We start from the raw sequence: 20,962 nt of genomic DNA on the forward strand, positions 1-20,962 counted from the left end.
AGTAACAGTATGGGGTATTATTCAGTCACTATGTGGTTATAGTTTGGCGGTTAAAAAAACTAAAAGTATTACACATATATGAAGAAAAGTACATATATGTGAATAAGGACCTAAAAGTGAGGCGCTCCTGTAAGAAATAATTAATAGTGATGACCGGTGGGATAAAGATCCAGAAATGATTTTAATAATAGTAATGTAATGTCGGGGTAGGGAAACAGACAAGTGAGCCCTAATCTACCCGCCACTCAGTCCCTGCCTACTTGCAACGACCCGCCCTAGGCGACTGGGTACAACTGGGCGACAGTCCCTACACTCAATAGGTGCACGACAGACAAACAGACAAGGGTACAAAGAAGCCAGGGAAATGGGAAGTTGCCCACGGGAACACCGTGAGCAACAAGCGAGGTGAACGAGCCGAGTCAAACCAGGAGATGAGTGAGGTACAAAAACGCAGAGAAGAAGAGTGGTCAGAAAAGCCAAGGCCAAACACAAGCAGAGGATCAGTAGTACAAGAAGCTGCAGCAGGGCCAGGAAACAAACAGAGAAGAATCACAAGCAAAGGAGGAACAGGAAAGGCAGGTATAAATAGACAGAGGGCGGGAGCTAGCTCCATCAGGCCAGGCTGTGATAGGCTCTCCCACTCCTAAGCCTGCCATCCTGAGTGGTGGAAGATGGAGTCAGTCTCACAGACATAGAAGCAGGTGCAGACTGATTACCTATGGGCGTTGACACAGAAGATGTGCCTGGCAGATCCTTTACAAGTAATAGACAGGCAACGCGTTTCGACGTTGGACTAACTTCTTCATCAGGCCAATAATAACAGGACACAATGAGGCCTCTATGAGTCCCAAACCTCTAACCATAACGTCTTACTTCCCAATCATTCAAAGAGCTACAACAAAGAGAAAACTTAAGGCAGATATAGGGGTTGTAGAGGAGGGAGAGTTAAGCAACATAGAACCAGTAGTGAAATTCAAAAAACACAGACCAAAACAATAAAATAATTTAATTTATCTAGTCATGTACTCAACAAAAATGAAAATGACATACTGGCCAGAGGTTTATCCTTCTGTCCAACTAGTTCTCCCAATGGCTTCGAACTTTTTATGGATTTGAATTTAATTATACGTAAATTAACTTTAACAAGACATTTTGCGATAGCTGTCCCCCACCCCCTTCTACCCCCACTGATAATGATCCAAATCGTCTACCAGTCACAGTGGATGTCCGTCCTAAATCCACGTACTATCCTGCTCATCATCGTGGTCCGGCCATGGACACTTTTTTATCCCTTGTTTGGAATGAGATAAATACTCTCAAAAAAACCCCTAATAACCAAGGATACTTTAACTTTATCTGAAAGGAAAGCCATTAGATCTCTAAAATTCAATACCTCAATCGTTATTCGGTCTGCAGATAAAGGGGGAGGAATAGTTCTCCAAGATCGTGTGGAGTATATCAAAGAGGCTTTACGTATATTATCAGATGTTTCCTTTTATGAGAAACTTACTAATAATCCTTTACCTGCTCACATCATCAGATACAAATCTCTCATTGATACTGCTTTCACTGAAGGGTTACTGATTAAAAAAAGAAATGCAATTTTTACATGTCCCCTTTCCTTCAATGCCCTTCATGTATCATCTACCAAAAATCCACAAATCTATAACTACACCACCTGGACATCTGATTATTGCTGGTATAGGTTCTCTTACCAGCAACCTTTCACATTTCATAGATTTACACCTACAACCTTATGTTTTAAAATTACCCTCATATCTCAGAGACTCTACCCAGTTAATTGGGGACCTTAGGGCACTCAATTGTAACTTTAATCTCTCTTCCCTTAGTTTTCTTTCCGCAGACGTTTCAGCTCTCTATAGTAATATCCCACATGACAAAGGTTTAAATACCATAGAATCTATTTTTTTACTCTGATCATCAGATACCCAATGCACAAGCACGTTTTTTAACAGATTGTATCGATTTTATCTTCAAACATAATGTTTTCTCTTTTAATAATGGGTTTTATAGACAGATTAGGGGGTGTGCTATGGGCTCACGATTTGCCCCGTCCTATGCCAATCTCTACATGGGGGCATTTGAAGATCTATACATTTTGGGTAACCACCCTTTCAGAAATAATATTATCTTCTACCGTCGTTATATTGACAACCTATTTTTTATTTGGAATGGAAGCAGTTCTGATGCAGACACTTTTATTAAACATCTTAATAATAATGATTTTGGCTGAATTTTACACATAATTATTCTGCCAGTGCCATAGACTTCCTAGATTTGACCATAAGGGTATGTTCACACGATGAGAGGCATTTACGTGTGAAAAGACAGACTGTTAACAGCTGCCTCGTTTCACACGTAAATGCTCCTCCTCGTATTATGCGAGGCGTCTGTGACGCTCGTAAATCTTGAGCTGTGCTTCATTGAGTTCAATGAAGAACAGCTCAAATTACGTGGCAAAGAAGTGCCCTGCACTTCTTTGCCGAGGCAGTCCATTTACGCGTCGTCGTTTGACAGCTGTCAAACGACGACGCGTAAATTACAGGTCGTCTGCACAGTACGTCGGCAAACCCATTCAAATGAATGGGCAGATGTTTGCCGACGTATTGTAGCCCTATTTTCAGGCGTAAAACGAGGCATAATACGCCTCGTTTACGCCTGAAAATAGGTCGTGTGAACCCAGCCTTAGTAAGGATACTAAGGGTAAACCGATGACAAGTACTCATTATAAAATTGTAGACGTGAATAGTTATTTGGATTTTAACAGTGCACATTACACCCCTTGGATAAAAAATATCCCCTTCGGCCAATTTAGAAGGATAAAGAAAAACTGCTCTGACCCAAAAAAATTAAATTCTGAGGTTAAAATCTTAGAAAAACGGTTTAAAGAAAAACTCTTCCCTAGAAGTCTCATTAAGGGTGCTCTCACTAAAGTTAAAACCCTTTCTCAGGAGGTATGTCTACGACCTGTTCTTAAAACTATTGACGCTGAACGCTCTAAATGTAATTTTATAACTACTTTTAATAATGGAAGAGAGCAGATTAGGTCTATTCTTTTTAAACACTGGCACATTCTAACCAATGACGCCTTTTTGAAAAATTGTTTACCAGCAAAACCTAACATAACGTACAGAAGATCGCAGATATTCAGAAATATTCTTGCACCGAATAAACTACGTAATCCCAAGTCCAGTTCCATTATAAAGCTCCCCACTTTGATTGGATCTTACCGCTGCGGTCACTCTAGATGCATGTGTTGCTCTAACATTCCACATAGGGTTAAAACTTACACCTCAGTTGTTTCTTCAGAAAGTTTTAATATCAGAAATTCAGGATGTTTTTAAACTGTGGTAGTGACTATGTCATCTGTTTATTACAATGTCCTTGCAACCTGCAGTACATAGGAAGGACAATCCAATCAATACGCTGTAGAATTAATAAACACCGGTCAAATACCACTAATCAGTGGCGTAACTACCGCTATAGCAGCCGTAGTGGCTGCTACGGGGCCCGCGGCATGAGGGGGCCCGTGTCGCCCGCTGGCACGGGCCCCCACCATGGCCGGAGGCTCCGCTGTGGCTGCTACAGCGGGACGCCACTGAACACTACGGCAGAGCAGGGAGGTATCTCCCCGCTCTGCCATTAAACAAGACATGTTTCCCCTATCCACAGGACAGGGGATACATGTGTGATCACTGGCATTGATAGGGAGAACGGGTGACTGAAAGTCCCCTGAAGTTCTCCATCACAAACCTCGGACTTCCAGGGTCTGTGTCGGCAGCTCCATAGAAATGAATGGAGCGCCGGTCGCGCTTGTGCGCATGCGTGACCAGCGCCCTTTCATTTTTATTGAGCTGTGCAGACGCCGGAAGTCAGAGGTTAGTTATGGAGAACTTCGGGGGACTTTCAGTCCCCCGTTCTCCCTATCAATGCCAGCGATCACACATGTATCCCCTATCCTGTGGATAGGGGATACATGTCTTTTGTAGGACACGCTGTAGGTCTAATTTGTATGGAGTTCCCTACAGGGGGGGCTGTATGGCGTTCTCTACAGGGGGACTGTATGGCGTTAGCGCCATACAGCCCCCTCTGTAGATAACGCCATACTGCCCCCCTGTAGAGAACGCCATACAGCCCCCCTGTAGAGAACGCCATATAGCCCCCCTGTAGGGAACGCCATACAGACCCCCCTGTAGAGAACGCCATACAGCCCCCTTTGTAGATAATGCCATACAGACCCCCCTGTAGATAGCGCCATACAGCCCCCTCTGTATATAACGCCATATAGCCCCCTCTGTAGATATCTACAAAGGGGGCTGTATGGCGTTATCTACAGGGGGATGTATGGCGTTATCTACAGGGGGATGTATGGCGCTATCTACAGGGGGATGTATGGCGTTCTCTACAGAGGGTTCTGTATGGCGTTATCTACAGGGGGCTGTATGGCGTTATCTACAGGGGGGCGCTGTATGGCGTTATCTACAGGGGGGACTGTATGGCGTTATCTACAGGGGGGGCTGTAAAAAAGGCACTATCTACAAGGGGGTGGGGGGTTGTGTGACACCCAGGGGAGAGGGGGCCCCAGTCAAAAGTTTGCTATGGGGCCCAGTCTTTCCTAGTTACGCCCCTGCCACTAATGGTCTTACAAATCACAGTGTATCACAGTGTATCACAGTGTATCACGCCATTGTGCACAGCTTCATGAATGTAAATTTGATAATGTTGTGGTGACACCAATCGAACAAATTTCAGTAGGCACTGCAAATAGACTCAGCCGTCTCAAACAACGTGAGAACTACTATAAATTAGCATGCCTACACCCTTGAGGACTAAATGACATCAACGAAACCTCTTTAGACTAACCTTGCCCCCCCTTTCCCCCCCTCTTCCCCTTTCTCACCTTGTGCGCATACATGGTTATATTTTGCGTTTATATGTATATATTTATATATTTACACAACCAAATTTTACATTTAATCCCTGATAATATTGCTTTCATTGTAGAAGACTTTACGTCACTTTTTCAGATCATCGTGTTTCTGGTTATATAACATTTTATTTGCAATTACTGTTATTATTTATATACCTACATGTACTCTTCTTTGGTGAGTAGGGCTCTAATTGACATCCTCCATCTGTTGTGTATTTTCTGTCTTCTCGGGATCTGCTAATCACCAAATCTTGTATTTTGTCCTACTTCGGCCACCGTAATTTATTCACTGCTCGCATGTAACCATGGCAACGGTGACGCCGCCGACTCTCAAAATCACGGCGAGCGTTTCTGGAGCATCCTAAGATGTGGGACCAGGTTTGATTCGTTTATATTTCTTTTTCCATCTGTCCTGGCTTCCCTCTAAAGTACTTTTACTCATGACTGCTCCGTTGCTGAGTATCGTGCCGATGCATGCTACTGACATCCACTCCGCAGACACTCTTTTAACTAAAAATATTTTTACCATTTAATCATTTATTGTTTCTCCCTTTTATTAAAACAGGTTTAATTATGTATTTAAAACGATTTTATTAACTTTTATGATATGTCTATTGCACTGCTGTTTCAGTATTACCAGTTTATTTACTACTGTGACGTCATGGTGAGCTTTGACCTCAGTTTTTTGCACCCTTTTTTCTGGTTGTTTGTATGTTTAAACCGCAATATATAGAGGTCTCATTGTGTCCTGTTATTAATGGCCTGATGAAGACGTTAGTCCAACGTCGAAACGCGTTGCCTGTCTATTACTGTTATTAAAATTATTTATTGATCTTTATCCCACCGGTCATCACTATCAATTCCTTCTTACAGCAGCGCCTCACTTTTAGGTCCTTATTCACATATATGTACTTTTCCTCATATATGTGTAATACTTTTCATTTTTTTTAACCTATCTCATAATTTGCGGTAACTCTAATGGTTTACCGGACCGGACCTGGCTGCAGCTGTTCAAACTTTTTACCAGTATTGGGCCTGTCGATTGCACAAATTTACAAGGTGAGCATCTGCCTTCTGCTGCCTTGTTCATTACATTGTGTTATCAGCATTTACTTTGCACTATGTGGCGCCGTGCTTTTTTCTTTCTCTTCTACAGCTGTATTATTTGGACCTTATATTGTGTTATTATTGGTAATATTGGTCTTATAATAGTGAGTTGTGTTCAGTAACAGTATGCAGGTAATATATCATCTGGTATAGTGGTATGATTTAATAACTGCATATGTATATAGATAATTTCTTTGTTTGAGAGGGGGGACATATGCTTTGGGGCTTGCATCATTGCTGGACATGCTAAAAATTTGCGATGCAGTTCTCTGCACACCGCCTTTTGAATTGACTGCATTATTGAAACAATAATTTAGCATTTGGGGCCCCACTTTTAACTTTGCCCAGGGCCACACTTTCTCTAAAACCAACCTTGGTTTTGGCTTATTTGTGCTAGAATTTTGGGCCAGTTTCTTGGCACATTTTGGCGCACTTTGGCACATTTTAAGCAATGCCCCTTTCCAGTAATCCACGCTCCCTTTTCGGGACACGTCTAAAAAGTTTCTAGTGCGGTGCAAACATCAAAATTGCACCAACATGTGCCAAAATATATATCGGATCATTCTTATTTTTCAATATTTTTGTCAGTTCTTATACTCTTTATGAATGTACAAACTAAACTTGTGTATTTTTGACCTTATGTTTCCATATGCGGTTCTGTACAGTATGAGTTCAGTGGTATTTCCTGCTTAAAACCCAGAATTTATACACACGAAGCCCGTACGGCAGTCAATAAAGACCATACAACCCTATAATATGGAGCTGCGCAGCTTCGGTGATTCAGCTATACAGTCTGAATTAAGTGCTTTATGTATGGACTAATTCTCCCCTAGAAGCAGGGCTTCTGGGGTGGCATACCTCTCTACATACAGAATTTGATGGAATTTGAAGGAGCTTGCAATATTTTTTTTTTCTGGTTGGATTTATACGGAATCTGACAGATTCCGTATAGACTATGTATGACTCACAATGAAATCAGGGGCAATGAAGGTTCAGTAAAGGCTCCATACTGTTGAAATGGAGCCCTTTTATACAAAATAAAGCCGTAGTATGGCTGTGTGCATGAGGCCTGCCTAAGGGAGAAAAAGGGTTTTACATAGATCCCCATTTATTTCCTTTTGGGGAAAATCCGTGTTCATATGGCATCAGATGGAGAAAGGCACATTCTTTTTTCATATGGCTGAGTAAGGAATACGTACAAAAACGCCTTTGCACAAACATACATGGCACACAGGTAACCTCGATAAGATAATATCACCACCATATTACAGCCGCTAGTGTGCATGAGGCCTTATACTTTTATACTCATTTTACATGAGGTGGTGCCCACATTTCTATTATTTGTGTATTTCTATAACTGCATCTTAAATGTTGCTCCATAGATTTTATATATGTTTGTAAAGTTAACCCAATATTATATGGGTTGTGTTACATCTTAAAAGGGCATATTGACATCATAGGGGGTTCTTTTTATTTGAGTCAGAACAGAGAGCTGCTACTTAAGATCTGCTCCCAGTTTGGCGGACCCAGCCCATCAATGCTTTACATAGTCAGACATTCATTGTACAGCCAAACGTAACTTCCCCCACCATAACAGCTGATCTTTGAGGGTTGGAGACGCCATAACTACAGCAATCAGCCGATTGTCAAGTCAGCTTCTATTTAAAAAGAAGTTGTCTTCGTGAGACAGCCACTTTAAAGTACAGACATTGATAGAATTTAATTGTTTATTGGTACTTTTCTTTTACATTTTTGGTACCAAACAAAATTTACAATTGTAACTTATATTAAAATTATATTCCATATTTTGTTAGTATTTGTATAATTACCTTGCATTTAAAATGTGTATAAATCAACACAAACTGTTGCTTTCCATATAATACAACAGAGCTGTCATACAAATATATGACATTCCATTAAAATGTCCTTACAGCTATGGAGGGTTCCCTATTTTTAATACAAAAAAATGGAAATTTTTAAAAACAGGAATTATTTATACTAAAAATATTACATTAAATGGTAAAGTAGGTTACATTTTATGAAGAAACATAAACATAACATATATTCCTTGAGTAATACATATGCTGTTTTTATCATTTTCCATCCCCACTTTGATTCACAGCTTGTAAAATTTGCATTTTGGTTGTGTCACTGCGAGAATCCTTATAGACAAGAGAGGGAACCGAGTTAATGACAAATCTCTACCCAGCTGTTGTACTATTCAGCTTCACTACTTCAGTTAATTAATCAGCACCTTGCCGAAAACTCTCAGGGAGATGCTTGTTAGAGTTTGGTAGCCAGAACAAAAATGCTTTTATTGAAATTACAAGAATTACACTTACACCAAAAATTCTTCACAGTTTATAGAGGACAAAAAGAGTCTGACATATGAATGCATCTAGGAACAATCATTAATATTTCCATGTGCTAATGACTGATGTTCCCGTGGGGCAGGAGGAAGTTAAATGGCTTTGTTTACTGCTAAATTTGTTTGCTTCCCAAGGAAAACAGTCATTTTGACCTGTCTAAACTCACCAAGACTGGCGTATTACCCACCACCGGAGAAGCCAAGCTGTACACCGCGCTAAAAATACACTAACACTTGATTAGTGCTATATACAGGAGCAATGCTAATTAAAATCTTGTTTTTAGTGATACGATGTATACATGTGTTTCCTTTCTTCAGTTTCTCTGCTGTCATCCATGCCTGTTTTTAAGAAAAATGGGCACAGGTGACAATAAAGGCAAAAGAATTCAAAACAGCCAATTGTTGCTGTGCACGTTGCTTTGAAATAAATGTCTTTATATCAGATCATCATTCAATCCATTCTTCCTCTGTCATATATGCTTATTTCAGTTAAAAGCAGGTAGAGATGAAAGCAGAGGAAAGAAAAAGATGCAAAAGTCTTTATCTGGCCATAGACATGTTATATTTGTTTGCAGATGCAGTCAATTTTGGCATGATCTGAAGACAATCTAATGTCTGTATTGGCCAAAAGAATTAAGATTTTTGGTGGATCGAGTGACCCAGCCAACCATTGGCTGACCCTGCCGACCATTGTCTGACCCTGCCGACTGTTGGCTGACCCTGCCAACCATTGCCTGACCCTGCCAAATATTGTCTGACCCTGCCGATCATTGTCTGAACCTGCCGACCATTGGCTGAACCTGCCGACCATTTGCTGACCCTGCCGACCATTGGCTGACCCTGCCGACCATTGGCTGACCTTGCATTTTTTATTTTGTTGAAAGCTGACCATACACATAACATTGCTTTATGCCAAAAATCTCTTCAGTCAGCTGACAGTAACGTCTCGTCACTTTCTCAAAAAGAGGAATTCTCGGCTTGGCTGAGTGTACATGTTTAGTCAGTAGGGTTGAGCAAGAAGCAAGACAAGACCCTGCCAGACAATGACCTATCTCCTGGCAAAACAAATTATTAGACATGTTGAAATCAGAAATGCTGATCTGAGGATACCCTGGGTTTTAACTTTGGGTAGACAGTCATGGTGGCTCCATACACATTAGATTATGAATAGTGGGATGCATTGACCTTTCTCTAATTTGTATGGGCAGCTTCAGTTACGCCATAGCTGCACATATTAGTCCATGTGATGTATTTACCTGGAACATTAGGATATTTATAAAACTCATATTTGAATGATTGCCATCCAAAAAATTATTGTTTTAAAGAATACGTTCAGTTGTAATGTTTCATTTGTAAAGATGTTAGCACATGTAAAAAGCTTTTTTTTCTAATATATTTTATTGACCGATGTTGCACCTCTGGGGAGATATTCCTTCATGATACGGTCATTAAACTCAATGAAAACTGTTAGTTCGTAATAATGTGCTCTTTGTCAATGGGTGTCTATATTTAACGTTTCTGCATGCTGCATATGACTTCTAAGAATATTGTGATGGAGCACAGCACCTAGGGCATTGAAGATATGGCTAGCAGTGGGTGCCATCATAATCAGTGCCTACCTTCTTGGTGTTCATGTCTACAATATCTGAACATGTACGAGATAATGGATCTAAAGATTTTTTGCATTTTGGACGTCACAGTGATAGGGGCATCTTCATGATGTGAGAACTTAATAAAGATCAGTCCCTAATTGTTGGGCACTAAAAATGTATATTTGAAAACTTATAGCGATTAGGAAATGTCTGTACTATTTGTACAATATGCCCACCAATGTCCAAGGGTATACATGCCATAATACAGACAGCTTTATCTCATTCCTCATTCCTGTGGCACAATGCTTCGAAAAAAGGGGAAGGGTTCAACAAGCCAAATGGTGACGTAGCCTTGCTCTCCTACGGAAAAAAAACGGAAAGGAGGAGCCACACCATAATTGTCTATAGATTTGGGGTTTCAATCGTGTGAACAAATATCAACGGAAAGGCTGGTTTTTAATGTACTACAATGCAGCTCGTATATATCAATACTGATTTCATCAAAGGAACTGAAGAGTAAAAATGTACCCTAAGAAAACCAGAAGGGTTATTACCACCCACCTAATTCCTTTCATTTTTAATGCTTGAACTATTAAACCTATAGTTATTAAATTTCTTGTGCGAGTATGAAGACATAGCATGAATTTTTATTGAACGCAATTAAAATGTGTAGAAACGGTAATCCTATAAACAGCATCACAGTACATCTGCAGAGGTAAGAAATTCTTCTGGTAATTGCAACTACAGTGAGAAGAACATTCACCATAATAGACACAAATAAGTGGAAATCTGATTATTTCATGGTCAATTCTGGCTTGTTTTTTTACAGAATCATGTTTGAATGTATGAGATACATAACAGCATACAACATTTATAGTATGTTTGTGCGCCCTCTAATCCACAATATTGTGAATGTTCCTCAACGTTTCAATTCTCTGGAGCAAGAAAATACTTTCATCTGTCACATACATATATATATATATATATATATATATATATATATATATATATATATATATATATAAATGTTCCCTGCTATATATTATCTGTTCTCCGTTATTATTTTCACAAACCATGGCGCCTTTCTCTCACTCGGTAAACATACTTTAATAACTCAGATTATCAAAAATTGATGAAGCGTGTTATGTTCTAAAGAAGCTGCGATTGTGAATGAGTGACATTTTATAGCCGCTGCCGCAATTGAATAAAGCATGACTGTCCTACGTCTGACAGCATTCAAGTTTGGTTGGCCTTTTCCGAGTACTTAAGATCCGACTTTTTTCTGTGTTTTTGTATAATGGCTTTCAGATGAATACATACAGTGATTGACAGAATCTTATCGTTGAACAGACAGCCAACAAAAGATGCAAACACTGTTAAAATTTCCCACAGCCAATGTCCGGCTGGGCACATTATTGAGATCTGCTGGGCTGAGCCATTATTTGCTAATTTATGTTTTTTGGATGCTTTTTTTTTTTGTGTTGCAGGTTAAACAAAATAGTCTTCTGATTTAATTATGAAAATGGTTTTAAGCCGTAAACACTGTGACATCAGTGTTCCTAAGTTAGCCTTTGATATTCATAGAATTTATAATCTTATTTGTCAGACAACAGCTTTTAGGAGATATTCCGATAGCTCGGTTTACATAATGGCATTGGGTCTCATGTTAGATGCATGGTGCTAACTATTTATAAACCACTAATTAATTTAATGCACAGAGTGCCAGTAATAGTCTTTACAGTACAAAGCAATATCCATAAGAGAATAATGTTCTTCTATTTTTAGCCATTAGTGGCTCGTGAGCAAAATAGACAGCAAAGGCTCAATAAATGTCTCCCCAGAAGACACTAGTGTGGATGCGTGACGGCAAACCCGTTTTCCCCTGCTGCTTCTGGACTTCATTGCTCACAATACTTTCTCATAATGTTCAAAATGATAGCAAGTTGGGTTTTTCTTGTTATTATTATCATTAGCTGTAGAAGTAATTTAAAATGCTCTATACTGTATTTATATAGAACCAATGATGTATATACAATCCTAAATGTTGAATAAATTTGCCAGATTTGCAGTGAATAAGACTAATTTGAATCTTGGAGAAACAATTGAGAAGGCAATTATTTTTAAAGAGCACTCTGGGCAAACATTATATATTGTACTGTGTTATGCCTTGTGCCTAGCCTGAGGGGGTGGTACATGACACAATGATCCTCTCGTTGGTATTCTTTGAATCCATGTGTCATGCACAGCCCCCTCAGGCTAGGCATAACACTGTGTATTCGTTTTTCCCAGAGTATAACTTTAAGATAAGTTTAAATATTATGATATAATGGACTTTCAGTAGTACACCAAGATGTAAACATGAACTTTTCATTCTTTTTCAGAGGTGGTGACGTGCACTGAGGGAATTTCTTGAGCTTCATAGATATAAAAACACAAGCCTTTAAAAAACATGGAGTGGATTGGCAAGATGTAATTCAGCTGATTGATATTGTGCTGTAACTTTGTGCTGGTACTTCCTGCTGGGAGAGAGGCAGAGACAACTGCTTTATACACAGTCTGGGAACAGAGCTCTTTGCAGATAATTTTTTGATAGGATTTGGTGTAGTACCTACTACACACATTAAATAAAAAAAAAATTTTTCTTGGGTGATAGTATTTGTGTTTCCATATGATTCACTTTAGAATTTTAAGCAAATTGGACTGATTTGCCTCCAGGAAAGTCACTGAAAAATACAAGTTCTAAACATTTCTTTCGTTTTTGGACTTAAACTATACAAGATGTGTGAACTCAAAATGTTGATTTTATAGCCCAACATAAGTGTCACTAATTTGTAACTGATCAGATCGCTTTACCTGGTTTATCATGTACAACCAAACACATTAGAGTCAGTTTAATGGTAACCTAATTTATGATAAACTTCACCAAGAAGTGAGCTATAGGCACATAAAGTAAGTTATCAATACAGCAGTGGCAACACTGTTGCCATAGCAGTCATAATGGCTGTTACAGGGGGCTCAAGTTACCTGGGTAGCCTAGGCTGCCCGCAACCACTTTTAATTGTATCCGCATCCTTAGGATGTAGGGTACTATTACTGTGTACTACACAAACGGGGGCAATATTACTGTGTGCAGCACTAAAGGGACACTATTACAGTGTGGGCCGTCTCTGTTTGCCACTATTATTCTTGGTGGCACTATCTGTGTTGCACTGTTTTTGCAGCAGCTGACTACTATTAAAGGCAGTAACAGGATGGGAAATTTCTATATGGCGTGAGGATGTGCTAGAAAAGTGAAGAGCTAAAGACATCTGGGCAATAAGCTCTGCAGAGTCAGGTCCATGAGTAGTCGTTATGGTGGTCTGGGTCAAAGGGAGAGAAAAGGGAAAGGAAGTCCAATCAGAGAAGACATAACCTGTAAGTCCCTGGATAAAGTTGTACTGCATACATTGCACTGTATTCACAGCGTGATAATACTCTGTAAAGTGCCAGTGTAGAACTGGTATGTGACCACTATAAGGGCACTGTATGGGGATAGTATTGGTTGTATTAATCTTTGTGGTAGTTATATGTGGCTATAGTGTAAAGGTAATAGTTGGTCCTTGAATAGTAGTATTATTTGGTAAGTGCATGTCTGTTGTTATTACATATGGCTGAGACGGTGTACATAGCTAAGCATATCATGTGTTCTAAAAGTGCTCTTAAAGCTGCATATGCCCTTGGTCGTGTACCCCTGATCTTCCCGGCACCCAGAAAGTGAAGAGAGCCGTAAAGTCTACTGTGACTGGTATCTTGGGGTCTGGTCTGGGGTCTAAATTTATTTTTCTTGGTCTGGTCTGATAAATAAATGCAATAAAATTCTTATCTTTTACATTGAGCTCGTAAATGTTTTTGCTTGTGGGGGGCATTCAATTTCTAGTTACGTCCATGAAATACAGTGACCCATGTTGCTATCTCATAACTGTAATGAGGGTCTCCATGGATCAAGGGTGAGGGAATTTAATAGCAGCAACCCTAGTGGATAAGCTTCTAGTCAGGAGGACCAGCAGGGAGTTGTCTGAATTTGGTTCTTTGTCTCATTTAAAGGGGTTTTCCAGCCAATAAAAATTGATGGCCTATCCTCAGGATAGGCCATGAATAGCTGATGGATTGGGGTCCGATTCCTGGGACCCCCGCAGGTCAGCAGTTTTGAAGGCGGTGCAGCACTTGTACAAGCGCTGCTTACCCTTCATTTCTACTTGCTCACTGTGAATCTTCGACATTCATTTAGCGGCGATTCACAGGTATTGCAGCTTTTTCTCCTATTGAAGTGAAGTCACTTTATATAGATGTTTACAGCTCCCATTGAGTTCAATATTGGCTGTATTAATCCATAGGAAGTGAGCTCCCGCTAGTTTTGGCTACAGCCAGACAGAATTTTATCATTTAACTCTGTGACTCTATGAGAGGCAGGAAATTTTGAGCTTAATGTTTGAAAAACACAGCTCCAACCCCTGTAAAGATATTCCACGAAATGATGGTGAATATTAAATTTAATTTTAAAAAAATAATAATTTGAATTTGGTGGAGCACCTAGTGGGAGAGGAAACAAAAACATCTGTAAAAAAAAAAAATTGAATTCAAAAAGGAGAATCCAACTAAGATTTTGCTTCAGTGCTGAAATCAATGGCCCATTGGCAGAAAAAAGCTGAGTAAACAACTATTTAACCAAAGTTTGGCAAAAAAAAATCCATGAAATAGTGGATACTGTACCCTAGAAGTTTAAATGTACTGTCTGGGAAGTTTCTAGCCACACATTAGATGCCATCATCAGCTTTGACGTTTACATTGCTAATTGATACAATACTTTACTATCGTATTGACTTGTAAACAACTCGTCTCGATGGCTTGAGAAATGTAATCCAATACTACACACAGTACATAATGTCTGTGCTTAGTTATATATTCTAACAAGCCACTTAAGCCAGAATCCTCCCCCAAACTAATTCTCCTTTATACTTCTATTCTTATTCTGTCTGTCTAAGCGAATCTTCTGCATTCCTTCCTGAAAGCCACTCTCAAGGTTGCAAGCCTTTTCTGTAAATGACCATTTTTTTTTTACCAAGCCTGTCAAATGTTTCAGAGGTTTTGAGAAATGGTCAGGAAATGCAGAAAACCCTATCAATCACATTACTCTATTTCTATCTACATTAAGAGCAGTCAGAGAACAAGCTGGCCTTTGCCATCACATCTAAATATAGCAATTCTAGCTTCAAAACAATATTGACTTTCCAAGTAAAATTATGTATTATGTACTGTAGTAAGAGCCGGGTACGTCGCAAGAGTGGGCAGATCTCCAAACTGGTGTCTATTTCACTGTAGATAACAAGACGTACAATATATCTTCCCATTTTGCTTTTGAGCTAATGAGGTTCCTTGCTGTATATAAAATATAGTGCTGTATATCTTACAAGGAGATTTCCTCTGCAGTTCAGTTTTTATCTCATTGAATGCATAGATACATTTGTATGAAATACATACGTTCTAGTTCCACAACAAACACAAATCTGTAATTGAATTGCCTATATTATTAAAATGTATAATGATTTAATGGAATGTCTCTCCTGTGCTGCTCAATTCACATGCATCGGAGGATACCCAACTATGACACACAGCAAGCAGAATATAAACCTCAGCTACAGCTACTGAGCAATGAATTAGAACAAAACATGATATGAACATGCTAGTAGTAAGTGAGGAATGCAGAAAAAAGCAAAGACCTTTCCCTGATCTGGGTAATCAACTTTTATTTTATTGTTTTCATTTTTAGACAGTCGTTCATTGTTTACATGAATATGTTTTTGCTTATATTTTCTCATAAAAAATAATTGTAATAATACTATCTGTATTTTACACATGATCATAAACAGGGAACCTTTTTAAAAGGGAGTAAAAAAGAAAAACCTATTGACTTCTTTGAAATAATGCTGTGAGCATGCTCTGTGTCATGTGTAGTATGTCATGACCGCATCCCTGGCCGTTCTCCCTATGCTCCCGCCGGGTACTCGACTGTCCCTGGTGTCTCCTCTGTCCGGACAGCCCCTGTGTCGATCCTTCTGGTCTCTCAGCTTGCGCCTGCCTTTGCCACCTCTCTCATTCTGGTCTTCGGCTGGTTAGTAGTGCGCCAAACTACCTATCTTTCACAGGGTTCAAAAGGTACCCTTCCACTCTGCTCTGGGCCCATTTAGGTTTTATTACCTAGCAAGCTACCAATATTTTGCTGTTATTCTTTTGGATTATTGGTTGCTGACCCTGCTTGACCTTGCCATGTCTGTCGTCTGCTCTGACCTATTGCCTGATTGCAGTTACAGCCATCTGCCGACTGCCCTAACCTTTCCTTGTATTGACCATGCACCTATTCTTCTGTCATTCATACCTCCCCTGCCAATGTTAGTCGCTACCAACGGAGACCACTCTGGGGTTAGCAACCTGGGGATTCTAACGGCCTTGTCCACTTCTCCGTATGCAGGTTAAAGGGTGAAAAACCTACTAATCCTTTAGTCTCTGCTCCCCAGTTTAGCCCCACGTCAAATCCATTGGCAACAAAAAGAGTTCACACCATCCTCTGTTGGCTTTTTTGACAGCCCTGGTCTTTACGGGTCCCCGTGACATAGTGATCACTATGCAGCAAGGGGGAATTTAAGAGGTGGAAATCAGGGTCCATCATTTGTTGTTAATGGTGTGATGCATTGCTGTCTGCCTCCTGCTTTATAATAGTGGGGTTGCCTTTCATTGTAATCCTGCCCTCTAATGATAATGGGATGACTGCTTACCCTGCCAACAGTGTACACAGCACAAACTCAATAGTGATCTCTACAAAACGGGAAGTGTTGACTTATTGTGTGGGCTCTGTGAGACTATACATGTTGACATGTAAAAGTAAAAATTGTAATAAATTTATGTTTAATAGAAAAACTTTTTTGAAACAATTTATTTAAAACAACAGATTTTTCTGATAATTGCGTATTCTTGTTAAAATTTTGATTCTGGTTTCTGAATTCTGGGGTAGAGCAAACCTCTATTTTATTTTTTTCGCTCAAGTGCTAGTGCATTTGAAACAAAAAAATCCTATATTATAATTCCTATATTTCCTATAACAGAGCCATATTTGCCCCATATAAAACAATAAAGGCTGAAATGGGGATCCATATTAAAGAGGCTCTGTCACCAGATTTTGCAACCCCTATCTGCTATTGCAGTAGATCGGCGCTGCAATGTAGATTACAGTAACGTTTTTATTTTTAAAAAACGAGCATTTTTGGCCAAGTTATGACCATTTTTGTATTTATGCAAATGAGGCTTGCAAAAGTACAACTGGGCGTGTTTACAGTAAAAGTCCAACTGGGCGTGTATTATGTGTGTTACATCTGGGAGTGTTTACTACTTTTACTAGCTGGGCGTTCTGACGAGAAGTATCATCCACTTCTCTTCAGAACGCCCAGCTTCTGGCAGTGCAGACACAGCCGTGTTCTCGAGAGATCACGCTGTGACGTCACTCACTTCCTGCCCCAGGTCCTGCATCGTGTCGGACGAGCGAGGACACATCGGCACCAGATTCATTGACAATCTAATGTGTGTGAGCACAGCCTCATTGTCCCCCATCATTTCCTAGTGAAGGAAACAAGGATCCATCAGGTTGGATTTTGACTGTTTCAAGCCCCTTTTCCCCTGGAGATAAGTGTGACTGATAGGTCAGTCAGCTGCATATCGTATTTTCCTTATAAATTGGGGAGTTGGGTAACATAGCTGTGTGTCAGCAGCTATTTTATATCCATTTACAGATTAAGATGTTATTGTTTTTCAGCTGAGAGGCAGATTGCTGCATCAGTAACCTACTACCAAAGTTCAATCGAGAGATAAGGCAAACTAATCCCTGACCCCCTTAGTTAAATCCCATCTTTTTAGATAAAGCCTTCAGTTAAAGATGGCTCTACTTCCTGTCAGACATATTAGATAACATTACCTTTACCTATCTACATATATCTTGCAGATGCTCATTTTCCCAGTATTGTGAACAAGACCAAAGTGTGGTAGTGCAAGATATCATAAATATAAATGCCTTACATTTACATGCGTGGTCGGTAACCTACAACTCCCCACCTGCATCTGCATTTAATGAAAACTGCAGGCTGCCATAGGCAGGCTGGGACTGGAAATTTACAATTTTACAACAGCATTAGCGCTACAGATTTCAGATCACTGAAAAGGTAAAATATATACCCATTACATAATGAATGCACATCACTATTAATTAATTAATACAAAGTTAAGGGGGTTGTCTCATGAAGAGCAACCTTTTTTCAAAAAGAAGCTGGCGCGATGATGAGCTGATCATCGGGGATCCGGCTTTTCTTACCCTCGGTGATCACCTGAAAATGCGAGTGGAAGTTGTGGCCAGCACACATTCCCCCTACTGTGACCGATGCAGTGGAAATGTAGCATTACATGCCAGCCATTTAAATGAATGGCCGTCCACGTAATATAAAGATGTGCTGAGTCCATCAGAGAGAGGGGCACTCTTACAGATCGGCTATGTTCTGGTAACTGGTAGGGGGTTCGAAGTGGGAGACCCCTATATTAATAGTCCTCTGATGATTTAGGCTCTGTTCCATTACTGCTGAAGATCATGTATTATAAATAGGGATGCTAGGGATTGTAAAGAAGGGGGCACTATGGGTAATTAAATGATGATTGTTCATCCGACAGCTATCATGCGGAACTTTAAAAACTATGTAAACCTTTGAATGCCATTTTTTTTTTGTTAATAAAAATATCAGTCAGTGGGATTGGTGCATCTTTATAAATAGTTTTAATGAAAAATTATTTTTGCTTTTTGAGATAGAGCTGCTCTGTATTCTTTATACAGAGCAGCTGTATCTTTCACTAAATCCTGCGCCCGTCAGGGCGGTGGGACTGACGGGTTCAGTGAAAGCGGGTCCTGCGTGTCTCTAACTGAGATGTAATAGATTACAGGTGGATCCTGTGTGTCAGAGACACGCAGGACCCGCCGACACTGAACCCGTAAGGTCCGCAAGACTGACAGATTCAGATGATGGTGAAAGATACTGCTGCTCTGTATAGAGAATACAAAACAGCTGTATCTCAAAAAATAAAAATAATTTTTAATAAAAACTATTTATAAAGTTGCAATAATCACACTGACTGACATTTTTTTTTTTTTTAAATGCCATTCAAAGCCTTTAAGTACCCAGGTTGGGGTGGGGAAGGGGAGCACATTCAGAAACAGCTCCCTTGCAGATGACTCATGGCTAAAATTGGCCTGGTAGAAGTTGAATGAATGTCTTTTGGCCTGAACTACTGACTTCTAGCTTTTAGTTTATTATAGGCACGACTATGAAATAAAAGGTTATTGTGGAATATGTTCAACACTTGCAGCCTTATGATGGATTAGTCATTCTATGCAACCTGAAAAATACTTAAAATACATTGCAAAATAGCTGCTAATGTTTCTACAGCTCCACATTATGTCAAGCTTGATAAACAGGCCTCTAGATATCTAACATCTTAAAATATATATATAAAAAAATATATATTATAGAAATGCAAAACATCACTAGTGTAATAATGAGGAAACGGTAAGGTGAGGTTTTTCTTGCTCTAGTTTTAATGCATTAATATAATCATTCTGAATGATGACCTTAGATATGGAAACAATCAGTCTTCAATGGTGCATGCATTTTGTAGATGAGCATTTCCCTGTAATCCATCCATTTTGTCTTTAGCTAACAATATAAGATATGCCTGGATAAATTATCAACTATTTTGTACTTTGCTTTCAATAATTCAAGTAGCCTATAGTGTTGACTGTTTTCATGGGGTCTGGAATTATCATCCCTAGAGTATGAAAATGTTGGGATATAAGAGCATATGACAAAATAGCTTAAAATGTAGCTGTAAAGGATCTGCCAGGCACAGCTAAGGGGTTAACTCCCAGAACTAATCAGTCAGCACCTGAGAATACATCCCTGAGACTGACTCCTGCTTCCACCATTCAGGCTGGCAGGCTTAGGAGTGGGAGAGCCTATCGTAACCTGGCCAGACTCAGCTAGCTCCCGCCCTCGGTCTATTTAAGCCTGCACTTCCTGTCCCTCGGTGCTTGTATGTTTGTTGCTTGTGTTTCTTTCCTTGTGGTTTCCTGGCCCAGCTACAGCTCCTGCTATTTTTGATCCTGCTCCATACAGACCCTGGCTTACCGACTACTCTTCTGCTTTTCGTTTTGTACCTCGCACACTCCTGGCTTGACTCGGCTCGTTCACCACTCTGGTTGCTCACGGTGTTGCCGTGGGCAACGGCCCCTTTTCCTTGCTTGTGTTCCTTGTATGTTTGTCGTGTTTGTCGTGCACTTACTGAGCGCAGGGACCGCCGCCCAGTTGTACCCCGTCGCCTAGGGCGGGTCGTTGCAAGTAGGCAGGGACAGAGTGGCGGGTAGATTAGGGCTCACTTGTCCGTCTCCCTACCCCCTGCCATTACATAATGCCCCTGCGGTCTTCCAGAATTTCATAAATGAGATTTTGAGAAATTACCTGGGGATTTTTCTGGTAGTGTACCTTGATGACATACTGGTGTTTTCCAAGGACTGGTCCTCCGACATTGAGCATGTCAGGAAGGTGCTCCAGGTCCTTCGGGAAAATAAACTGTTTGCCAAAACCGAAAAATGTGTGTTTGGGGTACAGGAGATTCCATTTTTGGGTCAAATCCTCACTCCTCATGAATTCCGCATGGACCCCGCCAAGGTTCAGGCTGTGGCGGAATGGGTCCAACCTGCCTCCCTGAAGGCGTTACAGTGTTTTTTGGGGTTCGCTAATTATTACAGGAGATTTATTGCTAACTTCTCGGTCATCGCTAAGCCCCTTACGGACCTCACTCACAAAGGTGCTGATCTCCTCC

Source organism: Rhinoderma darwinii, chromosome 1, assembly GCF_050947455.1.
Source record: "Rhinoderma darwinii isolate aRhiDar2 chromosome 1, aRhiDar2.hap1, whole genome shotgun sequence".
Taxonomy (NCBI): domain Eukaryota; kingdom Metazoa; phylum Chordata; class Amphibia; order Anura; family Rhinodermatidae; genus Rhinoderma; species Rhinoderma darwinii.